Source organism: Pleurodeles waltl, unplaced genomic scaffold, assembly GCF_031143425.1.
Source record: "Pleurodeles waltl isolate 20211129_DDA unplaced genomic scaffold, aPleWal1.hap1.20221129 scaffold_295, whole genome shotgun sequence".
NCBI lineage: Eukaryota > Metazoa > Chordata > Amphibia > Caudata > Salamandridae > Pleurodeles > Pleurodeles waltl.
In genome coordinates, this window is record NW_027150001.1 from 184 (window position 1) to 22,464 (window position 22,281).

Consider the following 22,281-nt stretch of genomic DNA (forward strand, 5'->3'; position numbering starts at 1 on the left):
CTGTCCTTCACAGTCTCTCTGTGGGAGTGTGTGTTTGTCATGTCCTTGAATCCAGCGAAAAAAGGAAGTATAAATGAGATGCAGAAAAGCCCCATTCTCTAGCTGCTGGACAGACACGCGTCCTTGAGCCTCCTGCAGAGGTGCAGAGCTGCCAGGGGTGCCAGGGGCTGGAGGCGGAGAGCGTCTGCTTTGGAATATTTCCATTGAAGTGAAGGGAGAGGGCGAACGGGGAGCGGAGAGGCGGCTTCCTAGCAGTGAGTGTGGAGTGTCAGCTTGGTCCATCCAGAGGCAGGCAGGGGGTGTGATGAGACTGAGGCAGAGCGAGAGGTAGAGACAGAGGGAGCTGCAGCACTGGAAGCGGAAGCTTTAAAATAGGACCGCAAGGGCCCTTTAATGTGGCCCGGCTAGCTCAGTCGGTAGAGCATGAGACTCTTAATCTCAGGGTCGTGGGTTCGAGCCCCACGTTGGGCGCTGATACATTTTTTTGTGCTGTACTGTTTTTTAATCTTCGGGTTCGCACCTCCAACAGTGGTTTTATAAAAATTAACAGCGCCCTTTCGGGACTTCACTTTACAATTTCGTTATTTATGTCTGCACACGGGCGGGGACGAGAGCTCTCTTCATGTTCACACTTGTAGGGGGTCGCTGCTCCCCGTCCTCTAACTCCGCTGCTGCGCCGCACTCCCATGACCTGTGTGTAAATATGGAGAGTTTAAGTGAGCAAAAACAATGTTGTGTCAGAAGTGGGATTTGAACCCACGCCTCCAATCGGAGACCAGAACACCCAGCTGAGGGGAAGAGACAGCTCTTGAGTCTGGCGCCTTAGACCGCTCGGCCATCCTGACAACTGAGATAGGTGGAGGCCGGATATGATATCATCACGCATGTGACACGCCTCCGCGAGCTCTGTTTCTGGGTTTTATCGGGGTGCCCTTTAGCAGGACACACCTTCGTGTCTCACCTGGCAGCCAGGGCCCGAGGGCCCAACCTCACACTCTTTAACCCTAATCCCCGCTTTACACCAACCAGGAACCGCAGCCCTCGGCTCCGCTGCCTTTCCAGTGCTCGTCTCTCGCTCCTCCTCAGAGGCTCGTGCCGGCTGCAGGGAACCCAAACTGCGCGCCACGGCACCCTGCTGCGCCCCCACAGCCACCCAGGGCCGCTGTCCTCGCACTTGCTCAGCAGGGTCCATTATCAATTACCCCGGCCTCTGGAGTGCAGGCCGGGGGCGCTACGTCTGGCGCCTTCTAGGTGCTGCACTTGCTGCCTCTTAGCGACACACCGGAGAGCAGGATGCATTTAAGCATGCAATCTTCCATTCCGCTAAAGTCAACCATGCAAGTGCTTAGAAAAAATATATCACCGCTCTCAACAGGCACGGACCACCTTCTCTGAGAGCTACCGCTCCCAGCCGCAGCAGAAGATAAACACCAAATACCCTGGCAGAAATCGCCAGCCGCACATGGGCCGGATTGCAGGCTACCCCACCGCATCTTCCTGCTGAGTTGGCCTCTAAGAGAAGTGGGCGCTTGCTGCAGCGTGGACTTTCCCCTTTCAGCAGGGGTCATCCAGTGAGGTCCATGGTCAGCCAGGCGATCTACCTGGCACGGTAGCTCAAAGCTGGCTTCTCTTGCTTTTAAAAGTGAAAAAAGCCCGACATTCCTCCGGCGAGTGGAACCCACCCCTGAACATGAGCCTGGAGTCAAACTTTGCCCATGTGAACAAGTGACACACCCATTTACAGCACACTGTTTTCACACAGATAAGTATATGTGCATACATTTTTTAATTCCAGATCTTTTATTAGAAATAAAACAAAGAACAGAGACGAATAGCTTCAGTTGTTACCCTATATGCCAGATTTCTTTCGATGCATGAACCAATCAGCTGTTTCCCAGTCTACGAAGGTATTACAGGTACGGATGGCATTTTGTGCCATTATGAGACCCGATGTTAATTCTACATTGATTGAACCTATATTTATGAGGCTGCATACGAAGTTATATTTTGAGAGGCTACTTATTTACCAAGTGTTCTCCTTACTTCACTGGTTCACAAGATGCACACAAAATAAGATGACATTACATACTGTGTTCCAGTATCTGCTCAGTATCCACAGAGCATTGTGCACCTTATATTTAATGTTTTATTATGGAGTTTTGGTCTGTTTGAACATTAATACAAATACACATTTTTAACAAATGGGTTCTGTGGTTGTATAAAGTTTAGGTTAAGAATGTTTCAGAGTGAGCCTGGTGTAAAGTAATAAATTATAGAATTGTTTTCCTTGGCACTTTTCTTTTAGAACACAAAAACAAAAAGTTTTTAATGAATGATTTTTGTGGAATCAACTTCATAACGCCTCTTTGTTCTACCCAGGGTCCTTGGTGTTAAGGTCCAGTTCTGGATTACAGTGCCTCCCACCTGCTGTGAAGCAGTCACTTTAATTCTTCTGTTGAGCCAACTTTCTCAAGTTTGTGAAACACAGTCACTATAAATACTACCGCCCTGTTCTTTATTTGTAAAAAAAATGTTTTCAGTTTATTAACACTTCCCTGGAAATGGTGCTGGAGCGTGGACAGCAGTGATTCCCAAACTGTGCGCTGTGGCACCCCGAAAGTTCCTTGAGAAAAGGAGAGCCAAAAAGCAGTACCTCAGCCAAAGGACCTGATTCAGACGAGGCCAAATCTGTCAGTTTGGGATCCATCTTGATTAAAAATGGAGCGCCGCCACTCACTAGAGATAGCTCACTTTGGGTTTTCCAGAAAGCACAAGGCTCTCTGGGCCCAACCAACCAGAACTTCAGAGTTAACAGGGATACCTGATGCCTTAGCCTAAAAACCCAGCTCCAAGATCTTAGTAGGAGGGCCTGAGACATCCAGGAGTTTGTCATGACAGCCTCACCAGGCACGATCAATGCCCTTTTTAAGGTCTTTGGAGAAATTCTTAAGATAGGTTACCAGGGTGGGATCTATCTCCGTAGTCTCAGTAACCTTTGAGGGAAAATCATGTCTAGGACATTCAGATCTCAGCCGAGACCTGACATCTTTGTCGAAACAATGCCGAATGTGTGCTTGAACGTATTTGGCTACCTCCGAAGGCGGAGCCCAGGAGTAAGATCTAGGGCGGACAGTATCTTCGGGTTCGAAAGTGAGTACTTTCAGAGGCTGAGAAGCCACTTGAGTGTGCCGTGATTTGGCTTTTCATTTACAGGGAGGAGAATCAGTGTCCTTATCCGGATTGTTAGAGGAAGACGAGGAATCTGAATCCTCCTTACTCTCAGCTCTTAGATGAAGAGACTATGAGGATGAGAAACAGTTCGCCCTAGTCAAGGATTCTACAATTTGTTCAAATCAGCTTGGTGAGGGTTTGCAACAGAACTTGAGCCGGAAGGGTCTTGCGAAAACGGCAGCTCTTCCTGGCTGCTGCAATGTGGGACCCAGCCCTGCTGATCAGTGAAACCCAATAAGAGATGCTTAATCGTCTGGGTAGCTTTATCTAAGGCCACATTGACTGTGTGCCGAACACCAGCATCGAGGGCATAGACAAGGTCTCGCTCAAATGACCCCACGGAGTCATCATAAAAGGTAACTTCCCCAGATTCTCCTTCATAACCATCCATGCTGTAGAGCAGTGGTTCCCAACCTGTGGTCCGGGGACCCCTAGGAGTCCGCAAAGCCTCCTCTGGGGGCCGTGATTACTTAGAAAATCAAATAATAGTAACAGATTAGGTCCCCAGCTTTCAGTAATGACTCAGTGGGGGGTCCCCAGATTCCAATAATGGTTCATTGGGGGTCCCCAGGTTCCAGTAGTGATAAAGTGGGGGTTCACACAAGTCAAAAGGTTGGGAAGCACTGCTGTAGAGTGTCAGGTCAGAAAAGTGGGAATTTGAAAGGGGCAGAGGAAACTGCCAATAGGAACTTCAAATAAAGTGGGAAGTAAAGCTGACAAACTTCAAAGCAGGCTAATATGCTCAGGGAGGGCCACAAGCCAGTAGTAAAGTGTGGGGGGAGGCCTGCTTAGAATAGAATAAATTCCACTAATAAAGTGGCATTTGAGAACGGCAAAGTAGGTAGGGACGTGCGCAGGGGGTGGGCTGCTTTAGAGTATTTCCATTGAAGTAAAGAGACATAGACAGGCAGGCGACTGTAAGCGGAGACAGGTGCATATATGTAACCAGAGTCCTATCCAGAGAGTCAGATGCATATATGTGCACAGAGGAAAGTTTGGACAGACAAATGTATGTACCCAGAGGCAGGTCCAAAGAGACAGATACATGTATATACCCTGAGACAGGCTGAGCGAGAGAGATGCATGTTTGTAGCTAGAGGCAGGTCTAGGGAAAGTGGTCCATGAGACTGGAGCAGAGCAAGAGGTAGAGAAAGGGAGAGGATCATGACTGAAGTCAGAGGTCTTAAAAAGAAATGACTTCTACTGACAACACTCCCTGGTGCATCACAGAAAAGAGATATATTGCCCAAGCCTAGCTAAAGGAGCAGGGTTATCTCACTTGGTAGTGCACGAGCCTTTTAATATCAGGGTCACGGGTTCGAGCCCCCAGTTAAGCAATTAGTATTTTTTTGTTTAAGGTTTATTCCAATTTTTTTTACAGACTTCCTGCTTTTCACCAATACTACTCAGGCTTTGAAAACACAACTCCTGCAGTTTGCCTCACAATCTCTCCCATCATATTCCACAGCGCTTTCCACTCACGAAAGGTGCCTCAAAGCCGGGTTTAGCCCTGCCTCCTCTAAACACATCCAGAAACCTGTACTTTAATCCCCAAAAATTCTAGCTATTGCGTCACGAATTTTCAATTCTATTAAGGACACGGAGGCGCGGATTGTCACAGCAGCCAATCAATGTTAAAAACTACATATCCCAACATTCCCAGTAGTCCATAACATGCCCAATCCCAGGCCTGCTCTCCATATAAATATCTCTGCCTCCTTAGTCCTTCATCTTTCTTTGCAATAACCAAACAAAATAACCTGCACTCTAAGAATTGAAATCTTCCAACTCCAACGAAGAAAACAAATTGAAGCCACCAACCGAACCCTGGTGCACGTTCCATGCCGGTATCGTCTCTCCTAGTACTCATGCGCCCTTATTATCCGATCCTGTTAATGAAAGGAAACAGTGCTAATAATCTGCTATTGACTATTAAGAAAAAATATGGATGGCTATCTCAATAATACATATAAAATCATCATATATGAATTGTGCTGTAACTTTCTGCATTATGCCAGCGTGCCCTATGCCAGTCTGTGCTTGTGATAGGTCCCATCTGTCCTTTAGGTCTCTACTTTGTGTCAGTCAGCCCTATGCCAGTCTGCACCTGTGATCCTTCTACAGCTCCATGCTTCAAATCTTTGCACAGTGCCAGTCTACCTTGTGCCAGTCCCGACGTTCATACTTCACATCAGTGCTGTAGCTATGCCCTATGCCAGTCTGCACCTGTGAGGCTTATTAAACACCATATTGCAGCTGCCTACATTGTGCCAATCTGTCACGTGCCAGTCTGTAGCTGTGATGCTTCATATCAGTGCTGTAGGTCTTTGCATTGTGCCAGTCTGCCTTGTGCCAGTCTGCACATGTGATGCTTCACATCAGTGCTGTAGCTCTGCATGGCAGCAGTCTACTATGCTCCAGCCATTCCTGTGATACTTCACATCAGTGCTGTAGCTCTCTGCATTGCACCAGTCTGCCCTGTGTCAGTCTGTATCTTGACACTTCACATCAGTGCTGTAGCTCTCTGCATTGCACGAGCCTGTCCTGTGCCAGTCTGCACCTGTGATCCTTCCACACCTCCAGGGTACAGGGCTTTGCATTGCACCAGTCTGTTCTGCACCAGCCTGTACCTGAGGTGCTTCTTGATTACAGTGGTGTAGCTGTCTGCACTGTGCCAGTCTGTTCCTGTGATGCTTCTGCGCAGCTTTGGTGCAGCTGTTTGCACTGTGCCAGTGTGGCCTTCTGAGACAGTCCCTGCCAGGGCCTCACAAGCGCCCTGTAGCTGTGCTATTGAGTTGTACGTTGACTGTGTTCAGCTGCTGTAGCTCACTGTAGGCCGGCTGTGAGGCGCTGCGGGCTCAGTCTGTCCTTCACAGTCTCTCTGTGGGAGTGTGTGTTTGTCATGTCCTTGAATCCAGCGAAAAAAGGAAGTATAAATGAGATGCAAAAAAGCCCCATTCTCTAGCTGCTGGACAGACACGCGTCCTTGAGCCTCCTGCAGAGGTGCAGAGCTGCCAGGGGTGCCAGGGGCTGGAGGCGGAGAGCGTCTGCTTTGGAATATTTCCATTGAAGTGAAGGGAGAGGGCGAACGGGGAGCGGAGAGGCGGCTTCCTAGCAGTGAGTGTGGAGTGTCAGCTTGGTCCATCCAGAGGCAGGCAGGGGGTGTGATGAGACTGAGGCAGAGCGAGAGGTAGAGACAGAGGGAGCTGCAGCACTGGAAGCGGAAGCTTTAAAATAGGACCGCAAGGGCCCTTTAATGTGGCCCGGCTAGCTCAGTCGGTAGAGCATGAGACTCTTAATCTCAGGGTCGTGGGTTCGAGCCCCACGTTGGGCGCTGATACATTTTTTTGTGCTGTACTGTTTTTTAATCTTCGGGTTCGCACCTCCAACAGTGGTTTTATAAAAATTAACAGCGCCCTTTCGGGACTTCACTTTACAATTTCGTTATTTATGTCTGCACACGGGCGGGGACGAGAGCTCTTTATGTCTGCACACGGGCGGGGACGAGAGCTCTCTTCATGTTCACACTTGTAGGGGGTCGCTGCTCCCCGTCCTCTAACTCCGCTGCTGCGCCGCACTCCCATGACCTGTGTGTAAATATGGAGAGTTTAAGTAAGCAAAAACAATGTTGTGTCAGAAGTGGGATTTGAACCCACGCCTCCAATCGGAGACCAGAACACCCAGCTGAGGGGAAGAGACAGCTCTTGAGTCTGGCGCCTTAGACCGCTCGGCCATCCTGACAACTGAGATAGGTGGAGGCCGGATATGATATCATCACGCATGTGACACGCCTCCGCGAGCTCTGTTTCTGGGTTTTATCGGGGTGCCCTTTAGCAGGACACACCTTCGTGTCTCACCTGGCAGCCAGGGCCCGAGGGCCCAACCTCACACTCTTTAACCCTAATCCCCGCTTTACACCAACCAGGAACCGCAGCCCTCGGCTCCGCTGCCTTTCCAGTGCTCGTCTCTCGCTCCTCCTCAGAGGCTCGTGCCGGCTGCAGGGAACCCAAACTGCGCGCCACGGCACCCTGCTGCGCCCCCACAGCCACCCAGAGCCGCTGTCCTCGCACTTGCTCAGCAGGGTCCATTATCAATTACCCCGGCCTCTGGAGTGCAGGCCGGGGGCGCTACGTCTGGCGCCTTCTAGGTGCTGCACTTGCTGCCTCTTAGCGACACACCGGAGAGCAGGATGCATTTAAGCATGCAATCTTCCATTCCGCTAAAGTCAACCATGCAAGTGCTTAGGAAAAATATATCACCGCTCTCAACAGGCACGGACCACCTTCTCTGAGAGCTACCGCTCCCAGCCGCAGCAGAAGATAAACACCAAATACCCTGGCAGAAATCGCCAGCCGCACATGGGCCGGATTGCAGGCTACCCCACCGCATCTTCCTGCTGAGTTGGCCTCTAAGAGAAGTGGGCGCTTGCTGCAGCGTGGACTTTCCCCTTTCAGCAGGGGTCATCCAGTGAGGTCCATGGTCAGCCAGGCGATCTACCTGGCACGGTAGCTCAAAGCTGGCTTCTCTTGCTTTTAAAAGTGAAAAAAGCCCGACATTCCTCCGGCGAGTGGAACCCACCCCTGAACATGAGCCTGGAGTCAAACTTTGCCCATGTGAACAAGTGACACACCCATTTACAGCACACTGTTTTCACACAGATAAGTATATGTGCATACATTTTTTAATTCCAGATCTTTTATTAGAAATAAAACAAAGAACAGAGACGAATAGCTTCAGTTGTTACCCTATATGCCAGATTTCTTTCGATGCATGAACCAATCAGCTGTTTCCCAGTCTACGAAGGTATTACAGGTACGGATGGCATTTTGTGCCATTATGAGACCCGATGTTAATTCTACATTGATTGAACCTATATTTATGAGGCTGCATACGAAGTTATATTTTGAGAGGCTACTTATTTACCAAGTGTTCTCCTTACTTCACTGGTTCACAAGATGCACACAAAATAAGATGACATTACATACTGTGTTCCAGTATCTGCTCAGTATCCACAGAGCATTGTGCACCTTATATTTAATGTTTTATTATGGAGTTTTGGTCTGTTTGAACATTAATACAAATACACACTTTTAACAAATGGGTTCTGTGGTTGTATAAAGTTTAGGTTAAGAATGTTTCAGAGTGAGCCTGGTGTAAAGTAATAAATTATAGAATTGTTTTCCTTGGCACTTTTTTTTTTTAACACAAAAACAAAAAGTTTTTAATGAATGATTTTTGTGGAATCAACTTCATAACGCCTCTTTGTTCTACCCAGGGTCCTTGGTGTTAAGGTCCAGTTCTGGATTACAGTGCCTCCCACCTGCTGTGAAGCAGTCACTTTAATTCTTCTGTTGAGCCAACTTTCTCAAGTTTGTGAAACACAGTCACTATAAATACTACCGCCCTGTTCTTTATTTGTAAAAAAAATGTTTTCAGTTTATTAACACTTCCCTGGAAATGGTGCTGGAGCGTGGACAGCAGTGATTCCCAAACTGTGCGCTGTGGCACCCCGAAAGTTCCTTGAGAAAAGGAGAGCCAAAAAGCAGTCCCTCAGCCAAAGGACCTGATTCAGACGAGGCCAAATCTGTCAGTTTGGGATCCATCTTGATTAAAAATGGAGCGCCGCCACTCACTAGAGATAGCTCACTTTGGGTTTTCCAGAAAGCACAAGGCTCTCTGGGCCCAACCAACCAGAACTTCAGGGTTAACAGGGATACCTGATGCCTTAGCCTAAAAACCCAGCTCCAAGATCTTAGTAGGAGGGCCTGAGACATCCAGGAGTTTGTCCTGACAGCCTCACCAGGCACGATCAATGCCCTTTTTAAGGTCTTTGGAGAAATTCTTAAGATAGGTTACCAGGGTGGGATCTATCTCCGTAGTCTCAGTAACCTTTGAGGGAAAATCATGTCTAGGACATTCAGATCTCAGCCGAGACCTGACATCTTTGTCGAAACAATGCCGAATGTGTGCTTGAACGTATTCGGCTACCTCCGAAGGCGGAGCCCAGGAGTAAGATCTAGGGCGGACAGTATCTTCGGGTTCGAAAGTGAGTACTTTCAGAGGCTGAGAAGCCACTTGAGTGTGCCGTGATTTGGCTTTTCATTTACAGGGAGGAGAATCAGTGTCCTTATCCGGATTGTTAGAGGAAGACGAGGAATCTGAATCCTCCTTACTCTCAGCTCTTAGATGAAGAGACTATGAGGATGAGAAACAGTTCGCCCTAGTCAAGGATTCTACAATTTGTTCAAATCAGCTTGGTGAGGGTTTGCAACAGAACTTGAGCCGGAAGGGTCTTGCGAAAACGGCAGCTCTTCCTGGCTGCTGCAATGTGGGACCCAGCCCTGCTGATCAGTGAAACCCAATAAGAGATGCTTAATCGTCTGGGTAGCTTTATCTAAGGCCACATTGACTGTGTGCCGAACACCAGCATCGAGGGCATAGACAAGGTCTCGCTCAAATGACCCCACGGAGTCATCATAAAAGGTAACTTCCCCAGATTCTCCTTCATAACCATCCATGCTGTAGAGCAGTGGTTCCCAACCTGTGGTCCGGGGACCCCTAGGAGTCCGCAAAGCCTCCTCTGGGGGCCGTGATTACTTAGAAAATCAAATAATAGTAACAGATTAGGTCCCCAGCTTTCAGTAATGACTCAGTGGGGGGTCCCCAGATTCCAATAATGGTTCATTGGGGGTCCCCAGGTTCCAGTAGTGATAAAGTGGGGGTTCACACAAGTCAAAAGGTTGGGAAGCACTGCTGTAGAGTGTCAGGTCAGAAAAGTGGGAATTTGAAAGGGGCAGAGGAAACTGCCAATAGGAACTTCAAATAAAGTGGGAAGTAAAGCTGACAAACTTCAAAGCAGGCTAATATGCTCAGGGAGGGCCACAAGCCAGTAGTAAAGTGTGGGGGGAGGCCTGCTTAGAATAGAATAAATTCCACTAATAAAGTGGCATTTGAGAACGGCAAAGTAGGTAGGGACGTGCGCAGGGGGTGGGCTGCTTTAGAGTATTTCCATTGAAGTAAAGAGACATAGACAGGCAGGCGACTGTAAGCGGAGACAGGTGCATATATGTAACCAGAGTCCTATCCAGAGAGTCAGATGCATATATGTGCACAGAGGAAAGTTTGGACAGACAAATGTATGTACCCAGAGGCAGGTCCAAAGAGACAGATACATGTATATACCCTGAGACAGGCTGAGCGAGAGAGATGCATGTTTGTAGCTAGAGGCAGGTCTAGGGAAAGTGGTCCATGAGACTGGAGCAGAGCAAGAGGTAGAGAAAGGGAGAGGATCATGACTGAAGTCAGAGGTCTTAAAAAGAAATGACTTCTACTGACAACACTCCCTGGTGCATCACAGAAAAGAGATATATTGCCCAAGCCTAGCTAAAGGAGCAGGGTTATCTCACTTGGTAGTGCACGAGCCTTTTAATATCAGGGTCACGGGTTCGAGCCCCCAGTTAAGCAATTAGTATTTTTTTGTTTAAGGTTTATTCCAATTTTTTTTACAGACTTCCTGCTTTTCACCAATACTACTCAGGCTTTGAAAACACAACTCCTGCAGTTTGCCTCACAATCTCTCCCATCATATTCCACAGCGCTTTCCACTCACGAAAGGTGCCTCAAAGCCGGGTTTAGCCCTGCCTCCTCTAAACACATCCAGAAACCTGTACTTTAATCCCCAAAAATTCTAGCTATTGCGTCACGAATTTTCAATTCTATTAAGGACACGGAGGCGCGGATTGTCACAGCAGCCAATCAATGTTAAAAACTACATATCCCAACATTCCCAGTAGTCCATAACATGCCCAATCCCAGGCCTGCTCTCCATATAAATATCTCTGCCTCCTTAGTCCTTCATCTTTCTTTGCAATAACCAAACAAAATAACCTGCACTCTAAGAATTGAAATCTTCCAACTCCAACGAAGAAAACAAATTGAAGCCACCAACCGAACCCTGGTGCACGTTCCATGCCGGTATCGTCTCTCCTAGTACTCATGCGCCCTTATTATCCGATCCTGTTAATGAAAGGAAACAGTGCTAATAATCTGCTATTGACTATTAAGAAAAAATATGGATGGCTATCTCAATAATACATATAAAATCATCATATATGAATTGTGCTGTAACTTTCTGCATTATGCCAGCGTGCCCTATGCCAGTCTGTGCTTGTGATAGGTCCCATCTGTCCTTTAGGTCTCTACTTTGTGTCAGTCAGCCCTATGCCAGTCTGCACCTGTGATCCTTCTACAGCTCCATGCTTCAAATCTTTGCACAGTGCCAGTCTACCTTGTGCCAGTCCCGACGTTCATACTTCACATCAGTGCTGTAGCTATGCCCTATGCCAGTCTGCACCTGTGAGGCTTATTAAACACCATATTGCAGCTGCCTACATTGTGCCAATCTGTCACGTGCCAGTCTGTAGCTGTGATGCTTCATATCAGTGCTGTAGGTCTTTGCATTGTGCCAGTCTGCCTTGTGCCAGTCTGCACATGTGATGCTTCACATCAGTGCTGTAGCTCTGCATGGCAGCAGTCTACTATGCTCCAGCCATTCCTGTGATACTTCACATCAGTGCTGTAGCTCTCTGCATTGCACCAGTCTGCCCTGTGTCAGTCTGTATCTTGACACTTCACATCAGTGCTGTAGCTCTCTGCATTGCACGAGCCTGTCCTGTGCCAGTCTGCACCTGTGATCCTTCCACACCTCCAGGGTACAGGGCTTTGCATTGCACCAGTCTGTTCTGCACCAGCCTGTACCTGAGGTGCTTCTTGATTACAGTGGTGTAGCTGTCTGCACTGTGCCAGTCTGTTCCTGTGATGCTTCTGCGCAGCTTTGGTGCAGCTGTTTGCACTGCGCCAGTGTGGCCTTCTGAGACAGTCCCTGCCAGGGCCTCACAAGCGCCCTGTAGCTGTGCTATTGAGTTGTACGTTGACTGTGTTCAGCTGCTGTAGCTCACTGTAGGCCGGCTGTGAGGCGCTGCGGGCTCAGTCTGTCCTTCACAGTCTCTCTGTGGGAGTGTGTGTTTGTCATGTCCTTGAATCCAGCGAAAAAAGGAAGTATAAATGAGATGCAGAAAAGCCCCATTCTCTAGCTGCTGGACAGACACGCGTCCTTGAGCCTCCTGCAGAGGTGCAGAGCTGCCAGGGGTGCAAGGGGCTGGAGGCGGAGAGCGTCTGCTTTGGAATATTTCCATTGAAGTGAAGGGAGAGGGCGAACGGGGAGCGGAGAGGCGGCTTCCTAGCAGTGAGTGTGGAGTGTCAGCTTGGTCCATCCAGAGGCAGGCAGGGGGGTGTGATGAGACTGAGGCAGAGCGAGAGGTAGAGACAGAGGGAGCTGCAGCACTGGAAGCGGGAGCTTTAAAATACACAGTAGAATCGGCACACGTGTGTTTCTTCAGAGGAGTCACACAAAGGACCGCAAGGTTTGTGTTATGTGGCCCGGCTAGCTCAGTCGGTAGAGCATGAGACTCTTAATCTCAGGGTCGTGGGTTCGAGCCCCACGTTGGGCGCTGATACATTTTTTTTGTGCTGTACTGTTTTTTTATCTTCGGGTTCGCACCTCCAACAGTGGTTTTATAAAAATTAACAGCGCCCTTTCGGGACTTCACTTTACAATTTCGTTATTTATGTCTGCACACGGGCGGGGACGAGAGCTCTTTATGTCTGCACACGGGCGGGGACGAGAGCTCTCTTCATGTTCACACTTGTAGGGGGTCGCTGCTCCCCGTCCTCTAACTCCGCTGCTGCGCCGCACTCCCATGACCTGTGTGTAAATATGGAGAGTTTAAGTAAGCAAAAACAATGTTGTGTCAGAAGTGGGATTTGAACCCACGCCTCCAATCGGAGACCAGAACACCCAGCTGAGGGGAAGAGACAGCTCTTGAGTCTGGCGCCTTAGACCGCTCGGCCATCCTGACAACTGAGATAGGTGACGGCCGGATATGATATCATCACGCATGTGACACGCCTCCGCGAGCTCTGTTTCTGGGTTTTATCGGGGTGCCCTTTAGCAGGACACACCTTCGTGTCTCACCTGGCAGCCAGGGCCCGAGGGCCCAACCTCACACTCTTTAACCCTAATCCCCGCTTTACACCAACCAGGAACCGCAGCCCTCGGCTCCGCTGCCTTTCCAGTGCTCGTCTCTCGCTCCTCCTCAGAGGCTCGTGCCGGCTGCAGGGAACCCAAACTGCGCGCCACGGCACCCTGCTGCGCCCCCACAGCCACCCAGGGCCGCTGTCCTCGCACTTGCTCAGCAGGGTCCATTATCAATTACCCCGGCCTCTGGAGTGCAGGCCGGGGGCGCTACGTCTGGCGCCTTCTAGGTGCTGCACTTGCTGCCTCTTAGCGACACACCGGAGAGCAGGATGCATTTAAGCATGCAATCTTCCATTCCGCTAAAGTCAACCATGCAAGTGCTTAGGAAAAATATATCACCGCTCTCAACAGGCACGGACCACCTTCTCTGAGAGCTACCGCTCCCAGCCGCAGCAGAAGATAAACACCAAATACCCTGGCAGAAATCGCCAGCCGCACATGGGCCGGATTGCAGGCTACCCCACCGCATCTTCCTGCTGAGTTGGCCTCTAAGAGAAGTGGGCGCTTGCTGCAGCGTGGACTTTCCCCTTTCAGCAGGGGTCATCCAGTGAGGTCCATGGTCAGCCAGGCGATCTACCTGGCACGGTAGCTCAAAGCTGGCTTCTCTTGCTTTTAAAAGTGAAAAAAGCCCGACATTCCTCCGGCGAGTGGAACCCACCCCTGAACATGAGCCTGGAGTCAAACTTTGCCCATGTGAACAAGTGACACACCCATTTGCAGCACACTGTTTTCACACAGATAAGTATATGTGCATACATTTTTTAATTCCAGATCTTTTATTAGAAATAAAACAAAGAACAGAGACGAATAGCTTCAGTTGTTACCCTATATGCCAGATTTCTTTCGATGCATGAACCAATCAGCTGTTTCCCAGTCTACGAAGGTATTACAGGTACGGATGGCATTTTGTGCCATTATGAGACCCGATGTTAATTCTACATTGATTGAACCTATATTTATGAGGCTGCATACGAAGTTATATTTTGAGAGGCTACTTATTTACCAAGTGTTCTCCTTACTTCACTGGTTCACAAGATGCACACAAAATAAGATGACATTACATACTGTGTTCCAGTATCTGCTCAGTATCCACAGAGCATTGTGCACCTTATATTTAATGTTTTATTATGGAGTTTTGGTCTGTTTGAACATTAATACAAATACACATTTTTAACAAATGGGTTCTGTGGTTGTATAAAGTTTAGGTTAAGAATGTTTCAGAGTGAGCCTGGTGTAAAGTAATAAATTATAGAATTGTTTTCCTTGGCACTTTTTTTTTAGAACACAAAAACAAAAAGTTTTTAATGAATGATTTTTGTGGAATCAACTTCATAACGCCTCTTTGTTCTACCCAGGGTCCTTGGTGTTAAGGTCCAGTTCTGGATTACAGTGCCTCCCACCTGCTGTGAAGCAGTCACTTTAATTCTTCTGTTGAGCCAACTTTCTCAAGTTTGTGAAACACAGTCACTATAAATACTACCGCCCTGTTCTTTATTTGTAAAAAAAATGTTTTCAGTTTATTAACACTTCCCTGGAAATGGTGCTGGAGCGTGGACAGCAGTGATTCCCAAACTGTGCGCTGTGGCACCCCGAAAGTTCCTTGAGAAAAGGAGAGCCAAAAAGCAGTACCTCAGCCAAAGGACCTGATTCAGACGAGGCCAAATCTGTCAGTTTGGGATCCATCTTGATTAAAAATGGAGCGCCGCCACTCACTAGAGATAGCTCACTTTGGGTTTTCCAGAAAGCACAAGGCTCTCTGGGCCCAACCAACCAGAACTTCAGGGTTAACAGGGATACCTGATGCCTTAGCCTAAAAACCCAGCTCCAAGATCTTAGTAGGAGGGCCTGAGACATCCAGGAGTTTGTCATGACAGCCTCACCAGGCACGATCAATGCCCTTTTTAAGGTCTTTGGAGAAATTCTTAAGATAGGTTACCAGGGTGGGATCTATCTCCGTAGTCTCAGTAACCTTTGAGGGAAAATCATGTCTAGGACATTCAGATCTCAGCCGAGACCTGACATCTTTGTCGAAACAATGCCGAATGTGTGCTTGAACGTATTCGGCTACCTCCGAAGGCGGAGCCCAGGAGTAAGATCTAGGGCGGACAGTATCTTCGGGTTCGAAAGTGAGTACTTTCAGAGGCTGAGAAGCCACTTGAGTGTGCCGTGATTTGGCTTTTCATTTACAGGGAGGAGAATCAGTGTCCTTATCCGGATTGTTAGAGGAAGACGAGGAATCTGAATCCTCCTTACTCTCAGCTCTTAGATGAAGAGACTATGAGGATGAGAAACAGTTCGCCCTAGTCAAGGATTCTACAATTTGTTCAAATCAGCTTGGTGAGGGTTTGCAACAGAACTTGAGCCGGAAGGGTCTTGCGAAAACGGCAGCTCTTCCTGGCTGCTGCAATGTGGGACCCAGCCCTGCTGATCAGTGAAACCCAATAAGAGATGCTTAATCGTCTGGGTAGCTTTATCTAAGGCCACATTGACTGTGTGCCGAACACCAGCATCGAGGGCATAGACAAGGTCTCGCTCAAATGACTCCACGGAGTCATCATAAAAGGTAACTTCCCCAGATTCTCCTTCATAACCATCCATGCTGTAGAGCAGTGGTTCCCAACCTGTGGTCCGGGGACCCCTAGGAGTCCGCAAAGCCTCCTCTGGGGGCCGTGATTACTTAGAAAATCAAATAATAGTAACAGATTAGGTCCCCAGCTTTCAGTAATGACTCAGTGGGGGGTCCCCAGATTCCAATAATGGTTCATTGGGGGTCCCCAGGTTCCAGTAGTGATAAAGTGGGGGTTCACACAAGTCAAAAGGTTGGGAAGCACTGCTGTAGAGTGTCAGGTCAGAAAAGTGGGAATTTGAAAGGGGCAGAGGAAACTGCCAATAGGAACTTCAAATAAAGTGGGAAGTAAAGCTGACAAACTTCAAAGCAGGCTAATATGCTCAGGGAGGGCCACAAGCCAGTAGTAAAGTGTGGGGGGAGGCCTGCTTAGAATAGAATAAATTCCACTAATAAAGTGGCATTTGAGAACGGCAAAGTAGGTAGGGACGTGCGCAGGGGTGGGCTGCTTTAGAGTATTTCCATTGAAGTAAAGAGACATAGACAGGCAGGCGACTGTAAGCGGAGACAGGTGCATATATGTAACCAGAGTCCTATCCAGAGAGTCAGATGCATATATGTGCACAGAGGAAAGTTTGGACAGACAAATGTATGTACCCAGAGGCAGGTCCAAAGAGACAGATACATGTATATACCCTGAGACAGGCTGAGCGAGAGAGATGCATGTTTGTAGCTAGAGGCAGGTCTAGGGAAAGTGGTCCATGAGACTGGAGCAGAGCAAGAGGTAGAGAAAGGGAGAGGATCATGACTGAAGTCAGAGGTCTTAAAAAGAAATGACTTCTACTGACAACACTCCCTGGTGCATCACAGAAAAGAGATATATTGCCCAAGCCTAGCTAAAGGAGCAGGGTTATCTCACTTGGTAGTGCACGAGCCTTTTAATATCAGGGTCACGGGTTCGAGCCCCCAGTTAAGCAATTAGTATTTTTTTGTTTAAGGTTTATTCCAATTTTTTTTACAGACTTCCTGCTTTTCACCAATACTACTCAGGCTTTGAAAACACAACTCCTGCAGTTTGCCTCACAATCTCTCCCATCATATTCCACAGCGCTTTCCACTCACGAAAGGTGCCTCAAAGCCGGGTTTAGCCCTGCCTCCTCTAAACACATCCAGAAACCTGTACTTTAATCCCCAAAAATTCTAGCTATTGCGTCACGAATTTTCAATTCTATTAAGGACACGGAGGCGCGGATTGTCACAGCAGCCAATCAATGTTAAAAACTACATATCCCAACATTCCCAGTAGTCCATAACATGCCCAATCCCAGGCCTGCTCTCCATATAAATATCTCTGCCTCCTTAGTCCTTCATCTTTCTTTGCAATAACCAAACAAAATAACCTGCACTCTAAGAATTGAAATCTTCCAACTCCAACGAAGAAAACAAATTGAAGCCACCAACCGAACCCTGGTGCACGTTCCATGCCGGTATCGTCTCTCCTAGTACTCATGCGCCCTTATTATCCGATCCTGTTAATGAAAGGAAACAGTGCTAATAATCTGCTATTGACTATTAAGAAAAAATATGGATGGCTATCTCAATAATACATATAAAATCATCATATATGAATTGTGCTGTAACTTTCTGCATTATGCCAGCGTGCCCTATGCCAGTCTGTGCTTGTGATAGGTCCCATCTGTCCTTTAGGTCTCTACTTTGTGTCAGTCAGCCCTATGCCAGTCTGCACCTGTGATCCTTCTACAGCTCCATGCTTCAAATCTTTGCACAGTGCCAGTCTACCTTGTGCCAGTCCCGACGTTCATACTTCACATCAGTGCTGTAGCTATGCCCTATGCCAGTCTGCACCTGTGAGGCTTATTAAACACCATATTGCAGCTGCCTACATTGTGCCAATCTGTCACGTGCCAGTCTGTAGCTGTGATGCTTCATATCAGTGCTGTAGGTCTTTGCATTGTGCCAGTCTGCCTTGTGCCAGTCTGCACATGTGATGCTTCACATCAGTGCTGTAGCTCTGCATGGCAGCAGTCTACTATGCTCCAGCCATTCCTGTGATACTTCACATCAGTGCTGTAGCTCTCTGCATTGCACCAGTCTGCCCTGTGTCAGTCTGTATCTTGACACTTCACATCAGTGCTGTAGCTCTCTGCATTGCACGAGCCTGTCCTGTGCCAGTCTGCACCTGTGATCCTTCCACACCTCCAGGGTACAGGGCTTTGCATTGCACCAGTCTGTTCTGCACCAGCCTGTACCTGAGGTGCTTCTTGATTACAGTGGTGTAGCTGTCTGCACTGTGCCAGTCTGTTCCTGTGATGCTTCTGCGCAGCTTTGGTGCAGCTGTTTGCACTGCGCCAGTGTGGCCTTCTGAGACAGTCCCTGCCAGGGCCTCACAAGCGCCCTGTAGCTGTGCTATTGAGTTGTACGTTGACTGTGTTCAGCTGCTGTAGCTCACTGTAGGCCGGCTGTGAGGCGCTGCGGGCTCAGTCTGTCCTTCACAGTCTCTCTGTGGGAGTGTGTGTTTGTCATGTCCTTGAATCCAGCGAAAAAAGGAAGTATAAATGAGATGCAGAAAAGCCCCATTCTCTAGCTGCTGGACAGACACGCGTCCTTGAGCCTCCTGCAGAGGTGCAGAGCTGCCAGGGGTGCCAGGGGCTGGAGGCGGAGAGCGTCTGCTTTGGAATATTTCCATTGAAGTGAAGGGAGAGGGCGAACGGGGAGCGGAGAGGCGGCTTCCTAGCAGTGAGTGTGGAGTGTCAGCTTGGTCCATCCAGAGGCAGGCAGGGGGTGTGATGAGACTGAGGCAGAGCGAGAGGTAGAGACAGAGGGAGCTGCAGCACTGGAAGCGGGAGCTTTAAAATACACAGTAGAATCGGCACACGTGTGTTTCTTCAGAGGAGTCACACAAAGGACCGCAAGGTTTGTGTTATGTGGCCCGGCTAGCTCAGTCGGTAGAGCATGAGACTCTTAATCTCAGGGTTGTGGGTTCGAGCCCCACGTTGGGCGCTGATACATTTTTTTTGTGCTGTACTGTTTTTTTATCTTCGGGTTCGCACCTCCAACAGTGGTTTTATAAAAATTAACAGCGCCCTTTCGGGACTTCACTTTACAATTTCGTTATTTATGTCTGCACACGGGCGGGGACGAGAGCTCTTTATGTCTGCACACGGGCGGGGACGAGAGCTCTCTTCATGTTCACACTTGTAGGGGGTCGCTGCTCCCCGTCCTCTAACTCCGCTGCTGCGCCGCACTCCCATGACCTGTGTGTAAATATGGAGAGTTTAAGTGAGCAAAAACAATGTTGTGTCAGAAGTGGGATTTGAACCCACGCCTCCAATCGGAGACCAGAACACCCAGCTGAGGGGAAGAGACAGCTCTTGAGTCTGGCGCCTTAGACCGCTCGGCCATCCTGACAACTGAGAAAGAGGGGGCCGGATATGATATCATCACGCATGTGACACGCCTCCGCGAGCTCTGTTTCTGGGTTTTATCGGGGTGCCCTTTAGCAGGACACACCTTCGTGTCTCACCTGGCAGCCAGGGCCCGAGGGCCCAACCTCACACTCTTTAACCCTAATCCCCGCTTTACACCAACCAGGAACCGCAGCCCTCGGCTCCGCTGCCTTTCCAGTGCTCGTCTCTCGCTCCTCCTCAGAGGCTCGTGCCGGCTGCAGGGAACCCAAACTGCGCGCCACGGCACCCTGCTGCGCCCCCACAGCCACCCAGGGCCGCTGTCCTCGCACTTGCTCAGCAGGGTCCATTATCAATTACCCCGGCCTCTGGAGTGCAGGCCGGGGGCGCTACGTCTGGCGCCTTCTAGGTGCTGCACTTGCTGCCTCTTAGCGACACACCGGAGAGCAGGATGCATTTAAGCATGCAATCTTCCATTCCGCTAAAGTCAACCATGCAAGTGCTTAGGAAAAATATATCACCGCTCTCAACAGGCACGGACCACCTTCTCTGAGAGCTACCGCTCCCAGCCGCAGCAGAAGATAAACACCAAATACCCTGGCAGAAATCGCCAGCCGCACATGGGCCGGATTGCAGGCTACCCCACCGCATCTTCCTGCTGAGTTGGCCTCTAAGAGAAGTGGGCGCTTGCTGCAGCGTGGACTTTCCCCTTTCAGCAGGGGTCATCCAGTGAGGTCCATGGTCAGCCAGGCGATCTACCTGGCACGGTAGCTCAAAGCTGGCTTCTCTTGCTTTTAAAAGTGAAAAAAGCCCGACATTCCTCCGGCGAGTGGAACCCACCCCTGAACATGAGCCTGGAGTCAAACTTTGCCCATGTGAACAAGTGACACACCCATTTGCAGCACACTGTTTTCACACAGATAAGTATATGTGCATACATTTTTTAATTCCAGATCTTTTATTAGAAATAAAACAAAGAACAGAGACGAATAGCTTCAGTTGTTACCCTATATGCCAGATTTCTTTCGATGCATGAACCAATCAGCTGTTTCCCAGTCTACGAAGGTATTACAGGTACGGATGGCATTTTGTGCCATTATGAGACCCGATGTTAATTCTACATTGATTGAACCTATATTTATGAGGCTGCATACGAAGTTATATTTTGAGAGGCTACTTATTTACCAAGTGTTCTCCTTACTTCACTGGTTCACAAGATGCACACAAAATAAGATGACATTACATACTGTGTTCCAGTATCTGCTCAGTATCCACAGAGCATTGTGCACCTTATATTTAATGTTTTATTATGGAGTTTTGGTCTGTTTGAACATTAATACAAATACACATTTTTAACAAATGGGTTCTGTGGTTGTATAAAGTTTAGGTTAAGAATGTTTCAGAGTGAGCCTGGTGTAAAGTAATAAATTATAGAATTGTTTTCCTTGGCACTTTTTTTTTAGAACACAAAAACAAAAAGTTTTTAATGAATGATTTTTGTGGAATCAACTTCATAACGCCTCTTTGTTCTACCCAGGGTCCTTGGTGTTAAGGTCCAGTTCTGGATTACAGTGCCTCCCACCTGCTGTGAAGCAGTCACTTTAATTCTTCTGTTGAGCCAACTTTCTCAAGTTTGTGAAACACAGTCACTATAAATACTACCGCCCTGTTCTTTATTTGTAAAAAAAATGTTTTCAGTTTATTAACACTTCCCTGGAAATGGTGCTGGAGCGTGGACAGCAGTGATTCCCAAACTGTGCGCTGTGGCACCCCGAAAGTTCCTTGAGAAAAGGAGAGCCAAAAAGCAGTACCTCAGCCAAAGGACCTGATTCAGACGAGGCCAAATCTGTCAGTTTGGGATCCATCTTGATTAAAAATGGAGCGCCGCCACTCACTAGAGATAGCTCACTTTGGGTTTTCCAGAAAGCACAAGGCTCTCTGGGCCCAACCAACCAGAACTTCAGGGTTAACAGGGATACCTGATGCCTTAGCCTAAAAACCCAGCTCCAAGATCTTAGTAGGAGGGCCTGAGACATCCAGGAGTTTGTCATGACAGCCTCACCAGGCACGATCAATGCCCTTTTTAAGGTCTTTGGAGAAATTCTTAAGATAGGTTACCAGGGTGGGATCTATCTCCGTAGTCTCAGTAACCTTTGAGGGAAAATCATGTCTAGGACATTCAGATCTCAGCCGAGACCTGACATCTTTGTCGAAACAATGCCGAATGTGTGCTTGAACGTATTCGGCTACCTCCGAAGGCGGAGCCCAGGAGTAAGATCTAGGGCGGACAGTATCTTCGGGTTCGAAAGTGAGTACTTTCAGAGGCTGAGAAGCCACTTGAGTGTGCCGTGATTTGGCTTTTCATTTACAGGGAGGAGAATCAGTGTCCTTATCCGGATTGTTAGAGGAAGACGAGGAATCTGAATCCTCCTTACTCTCAGCTCTTAGATGAAGAGACTATGAGGATGAGAAACAGTTCGCCCTAGTCAAGGATTCTACAATTTGTTCAAATCAGCTTGGTGAGGGTTTGCAACAGAACTTGAGCCGGAAGGGTCTTGCGAAAACGGCAGCTCTTCCTGGCTGCTGCAATGTGGGACCCAGCCCTGCTGATCAGTGAAACCCAATAAGAGATGCTTAATCGTCTGGGTAGCTTTATCTAAGGCCACATTGACTGTGTGCCGAACACCAGCATCGAGGGCATAGACAAGGTCTCGCTCAAATGACCCCACGGAGTCATCATAAAAGGTAACTTCCCCAGATTCTCCTTCATAACCATCCATGCTGTAGAGCAGTGGTTCCCAACCTGTGGTCCGGGGACCCCTAGGAGTCCGCAAAGCCTCCTCTGGGGGCCGTGATTACTTAGAAAATCAAATAATAGTAACAGATTAGGTCCCCAGCTTTCAGTAATGACTCAGTGGGGGGTCCCCAGATTCCAATAATGGTTCATTGGGGGTCCCCAGGTT

The 22,281-nt window shown here is 48.5% G+C and overlaps 8 non-coding genes across 8 annotated transcripts; 4 read left to right on the plus strand and 4 right to left on the minus strand.

The window, feature by feature from the left end:
* Nucleotides 1–398: 398 nt before the first annotated feature.
* Nucleotides 399–471, plus strand: TRNAK-CUU (transfer RNA lysine (anticodon CUU)). The gene has a single exon. It is a non-coding gene; the product is annotated as a tRNA-Lys (tRNA).
* Nucleotides 472–735: 264 nt separating this feature from the next.
* On the minus strand, nt 736–845 carry TRNAL-CAA (transfer RNA leucine (anticodon CAA)). Its single transcript has 2 exons — nt 808–845; nt 736–781 (listed from the first exon to the last, which is right to left on the minus strand). It is a non-coding gene; the product is annotated as a tRNA-Leu (tRNA).
* A 5,647-nt stretch (nt 846–6,492) lies between these two features.
* TRNAK-CUU (transfer RNA lysine (anticodon CUU)) lies at nt 6,493–6,565 on the plus strand. Its single transcript has one exon. It is a non-coding gene; the product is annotated as a tRNA-Lys (tRNA).
* Nucleotides 6,566–6,862: 297 nt separating this feature from the next.
* TRNAL-CAA (transfer RNA leucine (anticodon CAA)) lies at nt 6,863–6,972 on the minus strand. The gene is made up of 2 exons: nt 6,935–6,972; nt 6,863–6,908 (listed from the first exon to the last, which is right to left on the minus strand). It is a non-coding gene; the product is annotated as a tRNA-Leu (tRNA).
* Nucleotides 6,973–12,667: 5,695 nt separating this feature from the next.
* Nucleotides 12,668–12,740, plus strand: TRNAK-CUU (transfer RNA lysine (anticodon CUU)). Its single transcript has one exon. It is a non-coding gene; the product is annotated as a tRNA-Lys (tRNA).
* Nucleotides 12,741–13,038: 298 nt separating this feature from the next.
* Nucleotides 13,039–13,148, minus strand: TRNAL-CAA (transfer RNA leucine (anticodon CAA)). The gene is made up of 2 exons: nt 13,111–13,148; nt 13,039–13,084 (listed from the first exon to the last, which is right to left on the minus strand). It is a non-coding gene; the product is annotated as a tRNA-Leu (tRNA).
* Nucleotides 13,149–18,841: 5,693 nt separating this feature from the next.
* Nucleotides 18,842–18,914, plus strand: TRNAK-CUU (transfer RNA lysine (anticodon CUU)). The gene has a single exon. It is a non-coding gene; the product is annotated as a tRNA-Lys (tRNA).
* Nucleotides 18,915–19,212: 298 nt separating this feature from the next.
* TRNAL-CAA (transfer RNA leucine (anticodon CAA)) lies at nt 19,213–19,322 on the minus strand. The gene is made up of 2 exons: nt 19,285–19,322; nt 19,213–19,258 (listed from the first exon to the last, which is right to left on the minus strand). It is a non-coding gene; the product is annotated as a tRNA-Leu (tRNA).
* Nucleotides 19,323–22,281: the final 2,959 nt, after the last annotated feature.